This window comes from Lactuca sativa, chromosome 2 (assembly GCF_002870075.4).
Source record: "Lactuca sativa cultivar Salinas chromosome 2, Lsat_Salinas_v11, whole genome shotgun sequence".
Lineage (NCBI taxonomy): Eukaryota > Viridiplantae > Streptophyta > Magnoliopsida > Asterales > Asteraceae > Lactuca > Lactuca sativa.
The window spans coordinates 133,822,827-133,835,993 of NC_056624.2; positions in this window are offsets into that span (position 1 = coordinate 133,822,827).

Here is a 13,167-nt window from a genome sequence, read left to right on the forward strand (position 1 = left end):
ATTATATTGTATAACTCTATAAAAATAATAAAATAAAAAAAATTATTGTGTACAAATCACTCCCAAGATACAAATTCTTAAATCTTCAAGATTTAAGTGTAAGAAAAAGGCATGTCCAAAGGTTTCTAATATCATGTATGCCATTTTTTATTTGAAAACCAAGTATTTATCTATTGACGGGAGATTGACTCATTTGAAGGCGATTTTTGATAGTTTGAGAATACATCACATGTCGCTTTTCAAGGTCCCATACATGATCTTAAAGCTGTTGGAGGGCTCATTTTTTTTCTTCTGGAGGTCAATGTAGGAGAAAAAAATTTCATTGGGTTACCACGACGAAAGTTATGCTAAGTAAGAAAGAAGGAGGTCTTGGAGTTGGTAGCCTTTTCATCTTTAATATGTGTCTTTCGTTTACATGAAGATGATAGTATTTTAGCATCAAGATACGTTGTGGGTGCTAGTCATAAAAGCCTTGCATGGCCCATAGGTTTTATTCGGTGGCAAAACCAGAAATTTTGATATGGGATGCAAACATTGTCAATATATTATATGTAGTTATTCAATATCTAGCTTTAAAAAACATGTTATAATCTCTTTAGTTGGAGATACAATAACATGAAACATGTTTACAAATAATATATATATATATATATATATATATATATATATATATATATATATATATATATATATATATATATATATATATATAACAATTTTTTGGGGTTACTGTAATACCCCAACGCCCTCATCTAGCTCCGCCACTAATTTTATTGAGAAACCGATTCTAGAATTACTTACAATGGTCCTTGGGTTAATATTATGAGAGCCATGAATTACTTACAAACCAAAGACATTGACTTGTAATAATTTGCAAACTTAAAGCGGGTAACCGGAAACATACCAAATTTTGGTTTGACACTTACATAGGGAATTTATTATTGAATCACCATTTTTTTCGACTGTTTGCCTTTGGTTTGAAAAAAAACTTGTTTCTTCTCTAATCGAAAATTTTTGGATTTGTGGCCTATTATTCTAGGAGAAGGCAGAAAGAAGGGGTCGAGAATGAACATTGGGTTCGCTTAGTTAAACTGGTCCATAATTTTGTGTTTCATGGCCTTAAAGATTGTTTGTTTTTGACTTTAGACTTTCTGGGTTTAAATATCTTTATGTCCAATAGTCATAATAGAATGATACTTACTAAAAAATTATGATCATATATGGTCACATCTTATATTCATAATAAAAGAGAAACATTAACTAGTTATATATAAGGACTGAATATATATATTGATAGGTTTTATGTAACGTCCTAATTTTCAAGACCAAAAATTTCATTTTTAATTAACTAACTTATAAAATAGTTTACTGAAAACGTGATCACTATCATATCAACCCATAATCTCATAAGTCAATTATCATAAACATGTCGTGGAATAATAATAATGTCCGAGTACAATCCCATGGATCTCAAAATGCGGAATCATATGTGCATGTGATGCGCTGCTACCGTGTCAGCTCCTTCCCCTTCGACGAAGAGGTACCTGAAACCAAAACTAAAAATTGTAAGCACAAAGCTTAGTGAGTTCCCCCACCATACCACATACTATACAATAACATATCAAGCCAGATATATATGGGTGTCGGCTTCCCCTTCGGTCTATCTCAACCGGATAATGACTTAGCATATCTGGGTGCTGGCCTCCCATTCGGTCTATTTCAACTGGATAACTGCCTAACATATCTGGGTGTTGGCCTCCCCTTCGGTCTATTTCAACCGGATATCAGGGACTATTTCACCCCTACCATTACCACATAGAATCATAACATACTAGCGCATAGAACATAAACAGATAATGGCACACAAACAATTATCTAACTACAAGCTTCTACTAGTGGGTCGACATTGTGGCCTTAGATCCACTTCTACTAGAAGGTAACTCACCTCAATGTCATGCAATAACTGAACTATCCTTGATGTCGGGATCAACTCCTCTCACTCCTACACATAACAACCTTACTTAATTTACCATTACATACTCTTAACCCTTACAATGGTTACTCAAGCCAAAGCCAAAGTCAAGGTCAACACCTTGGTCAAAGTCAACGTCTGGTTGACTCAACTCGCCGAGTTGACCCAACAACTTGCCGAGTCCCCAAATCCTCAAAACAGTAAAACCTCGACCATACTCGCCGATCCTTGCACGCACTCGTCGAGTTCTCCTTCATACCAAGTTGGGACATTCTTCAACTGACTCGTCGAGTTCATCCTTGAACTCGTCGAGTCCTCCTTCATACAAGAAGAAACATTTAGCCCTGGACTCACCAAGTTCCTTATGAACTCGTCAAGTTCGTCTTCATGCAGTTGGGACTTGCCTTGAACTCGCCGAGTTCTGTTCTTGAATTCGCCGAGTTCCAAGATTTCCAGGTCCAGTTTCACATCTAACTTGTTGAGTCCCCTTTTAGACTCAACCAGTTCGATCAAAGCAGAAAAGGGTTGGGGAACCATACCTTGACTCGTCGAGTCCCAAGAATGACTTGTCGAGTCCCTTAGTCCATTTCCATACTGTTGATTTCAGTCGGGTTTAACACATCCAAAACATAGATCTAGCCTCCTAGGGTCCATAATACACGCAAAGTTACAAACCTGACGTTCATGCATGGGGTATTTGGCTCAAATGGCCCTAAAATGGAGTCTACAAGATGCATGGGGCTCTTATGGCAATAAAGTTGGTACCTTTATGCCATAGGAATCTTCAATGGTTCCGTATATGAAGTCATACCCCTTTATAACCACAAAATATCGAATATGGCACTTCTAAGGCTTAGAAAAGGTAGTTGTGAACCCTAACTAGATATCTAAGAGATAGATGGTCAAGGTTTCAGATTTATACCTCAAATGAGTTGGAAATGTGCCAAAACCTCTGGATATTCTTGCTTCCTCTTGATCTCTCAAGCTTCCTTCTTCTTCTCTAACTTTAAGTACACACAAAAGGCACCAAAAAGCTCAAGAACACTCAATAATTGATTAGGGTTTCGAGTTAGGGCTTCTCTGGACTGGGAGGGACGGTGGAGGTTAGGTTGGGACAAGATAAGGTGTTTAAATAGGGTGGAAACCCTAAATATTAGGGTTTCATCCATATAGTTCTACTCGCCGAGTCGGGCTCTCCGACTCATCGAGTAGGTTACTTAAAACCCACGTCCAAAAGTCTAGTCTACTCGAAGAGGTAGGCCTCCAACTCGCAGAGTCCCAGTGTAAAAAAATACAATTAATTAAATTTAAATACATACCGGGAACCGAATGTTACATTTTATAGGCTAAAAAATTACATATGAATTGAAAACCTTAATCCTTAAGTTTACATGCAACCTATAAATGATCTATGTTTTCTCTAATTGATAGCAATAAAACATTGAAGATCAAGAAACCTAAATGTACCCTATAATAATCGAAATATACATACGATTAGGGTTTACATATCATTTGATTATTATAGAAAATAACCAAACAAATTCCTTCTTTAAGCTCTTGGAAAGCAAGTACCAAAAGCTTAATGCCTCCAATGGTTTGTACCCAAACCCTAACAATTAGAAGACTTGAGGAGAGAGGAGACGGGAGAGCAAGATTTCGACTCTTAGCTTGTGAGAAGGAGTTGACGAAAATAATAGGCAAGGGGTCCTATTTATAGCTGATACAAGGAACCATGGAAACCCTAATTTGAATATAATATCAATATTTCAAATTAGGCATGCAATTATCCAATCCCTTATTTATCTATAAAGAATATTCCAGAAACCCTAATGATACCCTCCAAAACCATCCAAGGCCTGGAAGGTTATGAAATTCCCTTAGGTTTAACTATTGAACAATTACAACTTAAGTCTTACACTTTTAATTAATCAAATTAATCCCAAAATTAATTTCAGTTAATTTTTTATTGATTATTAATTAAATAATACTATCTCTAATTAATATATTAATCATATAATATATTAAAAAATCATTTATTGCTATTTATAAATCATATAATAAATCAATAAATCAACCTCTCTCTCCAAATGTCATTATACTCAATTACTACTTATGAGGGCAACCCCAAAAGGACTTTGTTTTCAATTTAACTATATATCAATTTGGTTATGGTCTTAGACACCTTAATCCAACAGTCTCCCACTTGGATAACTTTATAACTACAATTGCAAGTATAACTTCTAAATTAACCATCGAAGTGTGCTTTCCGAAGCAACTACAGAAATCTGATCAAATTAGATATTTGCCCTAATACAAGTGATAAAATATTCATTCGTTCTTCAAGATATCGTATAGACATGAGACATGGATTAAATCAATCCCGTTGTCTAAAATTTTGTTTCCTAATTTCTTGGTTGTGATGACGTCATTAGACTACCAATTAAACACATCAAATCAGTCCTGGTTGGGCCTAACACTATAATGTCAACACTATATCACCGGGTAGCCCAAAGATATCGTTTTCCATTTGGGGCAAAAGGCATGAATAAACTTTGACTATATAACTGTATACATTACTCATTAAATCATACATGGCACTACGTTTTATAACATCGTGTTAGTGATGCGTTTACGCAATACCAATGTACAACTGATTCATAAATTAAAAATTTTGGATATATCTTTTGAAGAATAAAAGATATTATCATCTTAGAATTAATCGTGATGAAATCCATGAAGTAATCTCTAAGCGTGGGTTTATCCAACACTCAAAATCTCTATTTTCTATGTACTCATGAACATCGTAACAATCCTATTGCAATGTCTAATCCCCATAGACAATCTACAATTCGATTCATGACACTGCTTACCTCCAAAAGTATGAGCAACTCTGGAATTCGAATAAACAAATAATTTAGGAAGTAAAACATGCAAAATGAAACACAAGAATAAACAATTGAAAAAGGCAGTAACCATACCCATAAATAATTCTCCATTATTCAATCACCAAAATCAATTACGTTTATTTTGTTACAAAGTTTCAAACTATCAACTAACTACTAAAACTAACATCATCTCTCAATCCAATGCTCCTAGCATGCTGGTTGTGTTTAACCTTGCTCAGAGCCTTCGTGAAAAGATCTGTATGATTATCTTCTGATGATAATTGCTTCACCAAGATATGACCTTCTTCAAACCTATATATGATGTAATGGTGATTTATATCAATATTCTTGGATCTACCATGATCATTTGGTTCTTTTGTCAAACCAACAACCCCTTGATTATCACAGAAAAGTTACATTGGCTCTTGGATGGTCGGGACTACTCCGAGATTGCCGATGAAGTTCTTCAACCAAATCCACTTCCTTTGATTCCTCACTCGTCGCAATGTACTCTGATTCACAAGTAGAATTGTAACATCCCAAAAATACTAAGTAATTTTTTTTATTATTTTTCAATCAACTAAACCATCAATTATTCATTTCAAAATCAAAGTGTGATGATGTAAAAAATAGTTATCAGAGTACAAATCAAAACATAAAATGTGGAATGTTGGTGGATGTTATACTATCATCTCGGGCCATTCCTCTCCGAACCAAAGGTACATGAAACCATAAACATAAATTGTAGGCACAAACCTTAGCAAATTTCCCCCAAAATACCATGTTATACATACATCGGGCCTCGCCCAACATCCATCGGGCCCCACCCAATAATAGGCTTGTAAGATGTAATAGTCCCCACCAAACATATAGTGGGCCTCACCCAACATATAGTGCACCCCACACAAAAGTACATACAAATACATAGAAGAGTCACAAAGACAGTTAGCATACTATAAACATAATCCAATGGGCCGGCGTTAGTGCCTTCGACCCATAAATACTGTGAGGAGACTCACCTCAATCTGAAGATAACTGAATCTTACACTCGATGCTGTTACAAAAGCTCCTCATACTGAACATATCAAAAACAAACCTAATTAATAATTAAGGTGATAACCCATGATTAAAGGTCCATTTCATACTCTCTCTTACTAGGGTAAAATACCATTTTACCCATCCAAGGCTAGACCCCACCCCAACATGACCCAATGCTAAAAAATAACCAAATCACCTTCTGAACATACGTAATGCGTACTCTAGATCTACGCCATGTGTTGAGCCTTCCCATTGAAAACGGGGCAGGGCCACGCCACGCACTGCGTACACAGAGGTTACGCCCTGCATAACCGATCAGTTTGCCAACCTCCTCATTAAGCACTTAATAACTTAAGACCAAATGTACAACACTCATATCTGACTCTAATGGACGTCTAAAGTTATAAAGTTTCCAACTTTATGCCTTTGCATGGCTTAATGGAGTCTAAAACCAAACCCTAGTTTCATAACATCCTCTAATGACTCCAAACCCTTGCATAGGTGAAAAGCAACCATCAAGATCCCATTTTAATGACTTAAATTCCTCATAAATAACAAGATATGACAATCATAAGCTAAGGAGTAGCTTTTACTCACAAGAACCAAAACCATGGGACCAAAAGCATGCAAAAATCTATGCTAACCTAGATCTAAACCAAGGAATCATAAAGGTTCAAGCTTTGTACCCTTTGAGGCTTGTAAATGGGATGAAAGTTCTGGATCTTCAAGATTTTAGCTCACCAATGCTTCTCCAATGGATTCCTTCTTCATAAAACACATAGAAACTCACTCAAAATGCTCAAGATTCTCAAAAAGTAGATTGGGTTTCGAAATGAATGCTTTTGGGACGTGGAGGCTAAGATAAGGGAGGCCTCAAGGACTTAAGGTCCTTTAAATAGGGTCTCAAACCTAAAAACTAGGGTTTTAGAATCAGTGTGAGTACGCCCTATGTATACCTTATGTACGCCCATCTTAGGGCATGAAGTCTCCGCATTCCACTTTAATGACTTGCGCTCTACATACACCTTATGTACGCCCAACGAAAGGGCCAATTTTGCAAGGATTTGATTGTTTAAGCCTTGAATGAAAAAATACTTGAGAACCGGGTGTTATAACTCTCCCCCACTTAAATTAAATTTCGTCCTCGAAATCATTCCTTACTACTTACTCTACCACACTCTATAATTTTTCCAGAACTTCCTGGATACTAATAAGGACTGAGAAGTCTTTTTGAGTAGATGACCTTATTTTGTTATTGTTATCAAAGCCCCAATCTTAGCATAGATCACATATCCCAATGGAAAATCAAACCTTAATCCTATGCCCCTTACCAACTTTAGAGGATTCTAACTGCTCTACCCAAAAGCTAAAAACCATAAACAATATTTGACTTACCAACAGATAGAACCAGCTCTCCCCATATCCATAAAGACTCTAATTCACAACTTGAACCGAACAAAACCCTTCCATTCCTGGATCATCTTGCTGACAACTAGAAAAACAGAATTCCTGGCCTCTCATCGTGGCTAAAACATTTAATTTGAAAGTAAGGCAACTTCCAACGTGGGTCTCTCCCATATGTGTCAATTCCAAATGTTACTTGCATCTTAATGATCAAGGTTCTGTATATCGGACCTATCCGAGATCTCCTGCATCCATGCTGACCTTCTACTAAACTAGGATGTAAAATGGCTAATCGATTACTGAGGCTGACCGTCTTACCTATGGTCACACAACGAGACTCCACCCAAGAGTCTGATAAAGGCTACTCTAGCCTAATTATCACAAGGATTCAATTCATTTCTCATGGAGTCTCCCTACTTTAAACATGATATGATACCTTAACTAAGCCAGTTACCACCGGGTCCCACTCTTATGAGTCACACACTTACTACTTCACGATCAACCATGATACTATCTAATACTCTAGGACGCTCAAGCTCACATATCACCCTAATCTCACTGTCATCCCATTACTGGTCTGGGGGCTTATGACCATTACTACCTTCCATGACCACATTGCGGCTAAGAGCATAGGCCAACACGTTGGCCTTCCCTGGGTGATAAAGGATCTCACAATCATAATCCTTCACTACATCAAACCATCTGCGCTGCCTCATGTTCAGATTTGGCTGATCCATCAAATACCTCAGTCTCTTATGATCTGTGTAGATAGTACAGCGGACCCCATGGAGGTAATGTCGCCAAATCTTGAGGGAAAACACCACTTCCCCCAACTCCAAATCATGTGTAGGGTAATTCGCCTCATGAGGCTTCAGCTGCCTCGATGTGTACACGATCACATCACCCCGCTTCATCAACACTGCACCTAAAACTGTGATTGAAGCATCACAATATAAAAAATCCTCCACACCTTCTAGCAGGGTATGAATTGGTGCCTTACACAATTTCTTTCTCAAGGTCTCAAAAGCTGCATGCTGCTTAGGCCCTAATGAAATGTGACAATCTTCTTTCTCAACTTGGTCAAGGGAACCGCTATCTTGGAGAAATCCTGAATGAATCTTCGATAGTAACCTACCAATACAAGGAAACTCCGAATCTCAGATGGAGACCTCGGAACCTCCCACCTCATCACCGCCTCAATCTTTTCCGGGTCGACTAGAATAGCGTTCTGGTTGACAAGGTGGCCTATAAATTGCACCTTGTGAAACCAGAACTCACACTTGGAGAACTTCACGTACAATCTCTCCCTCTGTGGAGTCTCCAGTACCTCCCTCAGGTGCTCCTCATGTTGCTCTCGAGTCTTGGAATATACAAGAATGTCATCAATAAACACAATTACAAACCGATCCAACATTGGCCTGCATACGCAATTCATGAGATCCATGAATGTGGCTATAGCTTTGTCTGGCCCGAAAGGTATCACCATGAACTCGTAATGACCATAACAAGTTTGGAAGGTTGTCTTCTACATGTCCTCCTCCCTAACCCTTATATGAGGATAACCCGAATGATGATCAATCTTCGAGAACCAAGATTTGCCCTGAGGCTAATTGAATAAATTGTCGATCCTCGGGAGTGGTTAATGGTTCTTCATCGTTAGCTTATTCAGCTTCTGGTAGTCAATACACATCCGATGCATCCCATCCTTTTTCTTCACAAATAAGATCTACGCTCTCCATGGTGAACTACTTGGCCAAATAAATCCATTGTCTAGCAACTCTTACAGCTGCGTAGACAACCCGTGCATCTCTGGGGGTGCTGTCCGATAAGGTGGTTTGGCTATCGGAGCCGCACCTAGAACCAAGTCAATCCGAAACTCCACCTGCCTCTATGGAGGCACTCCCAAAAAATCCTTGGGGAACACATCTGGCTATTCCCAAACAATCGGTACATCATCCATGGTCACCTCACCCTTTCCCCGGGGATCCATCACATAGGCCACAAACCCAAAACATCCATGTTGAAGTTAACGCCTGGCCCTGACTGACAAATAGAGAGTTAGCCCACATTGAGCACCCTCACCATGGATCACTAACTCTCCCCCACTTGGGGTGAGAACACGTACCAACTGAAGCCCACAATAAATCATCGCCCCATTGGGCCTCAACCAGTCCATCCCTACAATGAACTTGCTCTTATGCAGGGGAATCAGAACCAAATCAATAAGATACTACTCACTGAATAACTTCAAAGTGCACCCCCGATGAACCCTCGACACTCGCACCGGACGATCATCATTAATTTGAACCTCTATTGGATAATCCAACTCTCCTAGAGCCTCACCAAACCTCTTGCTATGCGTAAGAGATACAAAAGATTGGGTAGCCCCCGAATCGAATAAGACCAATGTAGGAATACCATTCACAAGGAATGACCCTAAATAGCAATACAAACGTATAAGAATAACAAATAACATAAATAAGAAGGTAAGGAGAAGATACATACCAGTGACCACATCGAGTGCTGTACAAGTGTTGAAGATATTGTGTTGTGTTATTGGGCCTATGTTATTTAGTCTATTTTGTACTCATGGTTTTGGCCAGTCTAACCGTGTTTGTCTTTCTAGGGTTTAGTATATAAGGTGCATGCATGCATCCTTGTCATTAACACTTTTCATAATTATCATATTTATTGTACTGTAAACCCTAGCGCACCTCTACAGAGGAAGTTCTTAATCAAGATCTTCTAAGGTGTGACTATATTTTAATCATTCGACATACGGATTGGTTCATTGAGTGTTCCAGTATTTATTGTTATTTTTTATTTACCTGTTAAAGATATAATCTATCTAAAGAGTTCTTAACTCATCAATTGGTATCAGAGTAGGAGACTATGTAATCCATACGCATATCTTCTGTTGAAGAAAGTTTTAGGGTTTTCCGCTATTATCATTTTCTACTGGAACCGTCATTCTTCATTGACGCAGTTCTTAGACTTTGATCATACCCTAACTTTGTTTACTAGTTTGTTCTTGAACATGTTTCAAAACAAAATCATCATGTCTCTTGACGATTCACAAACGAACCCAATCAACATCTCTAACAGTATCGGATCAACCACCAGGATTCCTATCTTGTATACTCAAGATTATGAAGTTTGGACGCATCACTTTGAAGATTATGTGATTGGTTTAGAAGATAATGGATACCTAATCTAGGAAGCGATGTCCTTAGGACCGTTTGTTCACTCTGGCACAAACAGAACAATCAAGACGCAAAAAGAGTACAACCAACTCATGATTGATGTAAAGGATGTTCCTCAAGATGAAAGGGAAAATCTTGTATGCAACATCAAAGCTCTACAAATGATCGGATTCGCCCTACAATCTAACACATTTCGGTTGGTCAGTTCATGTATGACGACAAAAGAGATATGGGATAGATTGAAGGAGTTATATTCCACCGATGAGGATCTTGAGCATTCTATCCAAAATTTACTGCTTTCAGAGTTTGGAGACTTCAAGCAAAAACCAGAAGAAAAGCTCATTCAAGACTTTGATCATTTCAATCATATTCTTAGCAAAATGATAAAGCATGGCATAGAAAGGAAGGTAATTGACAAAAGGTCACTTTCATGAATGGCCAACGAACCGAATGGATGGCGGTTGTGTCTACAGTAAAAGCTCATGAAAAATTCAAAACTTATTCCTTGGCGAAGCTAGTGGGGATTCTTAAATCACATGAAAGTGCTGTGACCAAAGAAATGAATGTTGTTTCAAGCATGGGATCCTTAGCTCTCATATCAAAAGGAAAAAACATAGCTGAAGAAGAAGAAGAAGATTTAGATCTGTTAGAATATGATCTAACCAATGAAGAGTATGCTTTGATGGTCTCTAATCCAAAGAAGTTTATGTGAAGAAATTTTCCTAACTCTAAGAACCGAAACAGGAAAGGAAGCTACAGTTCGGATAAAGCAAAGGAGGAACCAAAGAACTCTCCTCAACATGAAGAAACAAAGAAGGATAGTAAGCTTGTTGGTGACTCTGGATTTGATTGTCACTTCTGTAAAGGCAAAAATCAGTTTGCCAAAGATTATGTTTTGGGAAAGATGTCAGAAAAGAACGAGAATGAAGATGATGAAGCCTACTACCTATGAAAGCTAGAAGAAATAAAGAAGAAAGAAGTTGGTGCTAACAACACTATGAATGATTTAATTGTGCAGTAAAACCTCGTGGATGATGAGTTTGGTGGTGTGTAAGTCTAGTACACAAACTCTGAGGACGAAGAAGTATGTAAGCCCACACATGGCAGGGCTTTCGTGGCGAAAGAAGCTGAAGCTGAAGATGCAAGGAAGTGCCTAATGGTGACTGCCGGAGTATCAGAGATGCGAGGCTACACTACTTATGGGGGTTGTGATGAAGCAAAAGGAAAAGCAAGGGAGCGAGAAGACATGTGCTTCGCTGCGAAACCAGTTGGAGAGCAGATCAATGAATGTGACTAGTTGATAAAAAAGGTACAATCAATTCTCGAATCATTTAAAATGCCTGTTACAAACTATGAAAAAGAACTGAATGAATTAAAATCTAAATTTTCTAGTTTAAGTGGTAGTTTAACACAAAATCGGCTCACGAACTCTAACCTAACTGATCAACTGAGCAGGTTGTCTTCGAAGAGTGAGGAGAGACGGATCTGGATAGAGAAAAAGGAGAACGAGTTAGTTAGGATTAAGGATGAGACAATTTATTTGCAAAGGGATAATTTAAAGCTTTTAAAACAGAGATTTTTTTTGTTTAATTGCTAAACGTTTATATTCAAATATTACCCAACTGCTTTTGAAATGTGATATAGGCAAGAAAATTCATAGTATGATGCCGCCCTTCCTTGAATTTAAGGAGGACGAAATTGATGCTGATGTATATAACTGTGAAGCCATTGTGTCTTCTGATGAAATTTCTCCAGCTTACAGAATTGGTCTTGACAAAATAGAGTCCTTCATCAAGTCCAAGGACCATAAGGACATGCTTAAGAACCTTTTGGATGAAAATGACAAGTTAAAAATTAAAACTGAAACCATGCAGAAGTTTGACTCGTTGAATGCCAAGTTAAGTTCAAAAAACAAAATTGATGTTGAAAATACTTCTGAATTTAATGAGGATGATGATATGAGTGAAATATGAGTAAAGGATGAGGTGGACTATTCTGAATTTGTCAAAAGTGAACCCGAACCTGTCAAAAATCTCAATTCTGAAAATTCGGTTGAGTTCGCTTGCTTGTCCCAAACTAAGTCTAGAATTCTGAAAGAAAAGGCTGTGGTATATCAGAAGTTTCAAACCACACCAAATTAGGTTTACGCCATTACAGGAGTTACATAGCAGAAAACAGCCGAGCTAACAACAATAGTAAATAATGATAATGATGACGGTTGTGAGGAGCATTTATGGTCAGCTCTAATCGATAATGCTGATGAATCAGTTGGTCTGTCTGAGAGAACATCATAGAGAGTCAAAGGCAGATATGTGGCAGAACCACTTAACAAGCCTACGCATTTTAAGGTGCCAAGCACAAGTGGTACCAAAAAGGTTCCAAGAGAGCTAGTCAAGGCTACAAGCGAAACCTCCTCGCTAAAGAGTGAAACTCGTAATGAAAGACCGAAACCCAAAGCTAATATCCATAAAACACAAAAGCAGTGGTCAGAGCAGAAACATCAACGAAATAGGAGATATAAGAAGAATCTCTCTGAAAGGAAGCAGTTTTGGAAATCCTAAAACCCTAATTATGTTCACTCAGACAAATCTTCACTCTCTGCAGAAGATGCAAAATCAAAGCGTAACTCTACACCTTGCACTCAATGCCATTCTTGCAGTCAAGT